This window comes from Glycine max, chromosome 18 (genome assembly GCF_000004515.6).
Source record: "Glycine max cultivar Williams 82 chromosome 18, Glycine_max_v4.0, whole genome shotgun sequence".
In the NCBI taxonomy this organism is placed as follows: domain Eukaryota; kingdom Viridiplantae; phylum Streptophyta; class Magnoliopsida; order Fabales; family Fabaceae; genus Glycine; species Glycine max.
In genome coordinates this window covers 15,852,904-15,853,900 of record NC_038254.2, presented here as the reverse complement: position 1 = coordinate 15,853,900, position 997 = coordinate 15,852,904, and positions in this window count along the sequence as shown.

The window sequence follows — 997 nt, the reverse complement described above, 5'->3', positions numbered from 1 at the left end:
CACTAGAAGGATCACCACCAATCTGTGCTTGTTCCTCGTCTATCAGGTCAATATCTTTCCTGTCAACTTTTGTTTTGTAAATTACAGTGTAGTTTTCAAAAGCAAAGGTGAAAGGAAAGATATTGACCTGGTAGAGGAGGAACAGGCACGGATTGGTGTTGATCCTTCTAGTGGGACCTACAATAAATCTGAGAATTATAAGGAGGAAGCATGGAAGAAAACACAGAAGCATAAACTAAAGAGGGTGGAGAGTGTCAACGCTGATGCAGAAGCCTTTGGTGATGACTCGGAAATTCTGATTGCTCTATGCATTGTGAAGCTGAAGCAGTAGAACATACGAACAAAAGAGATACAGGCCATCAAAATTTGGCATTGGACAATAAGACAGGAGATTAAACTATGCTGAAGATGGGAGATTCAGCTAAAGTTGTGATCAAACAAGACATGAAGGGAAGAAGGCATAAATATGGGTTTAACAACAATGAACGTGAGAAGGCACAGAAGAAAAGGGTGGTGGATGATGAAACTGCCGACAAACATCAGCTAGATGAAGTCCTATGAAGATCCTCTTCATTCTCAAAGAGGAGAAGGAGCAACAATTTGAAGGTTGTACATTCAGGAACTAAAGAATTCAAAATAGCTAGTCATAAGAGGGATTTGTTTTTGGGATTTTCTGAGCACCAAGAGCGGCTACGCAAGAAGTTTGCACTTGAGGAGGGAAGGATATTTGCAGCTAATGAACAAGTTTATTAACTATTTGTCCTTAAGATTTTACTGTTTCTTTTTGGTAATATGTAAATATAAATGGTATAAGGGTATGGCGTAAAAACATGGTCTATATTTACTTCTAAGATTGTTAGGGGTAAAAATGACCATGTCCCTATGGCATAACCTTATATTATTTATATTTACATATAAGAAAAAAAACACAGTAAATTCTGAAGACTTATAGTAAGGGTGCCGGCTAGCTGCGGAACCTTCCTGTTTCCCTCCTCAA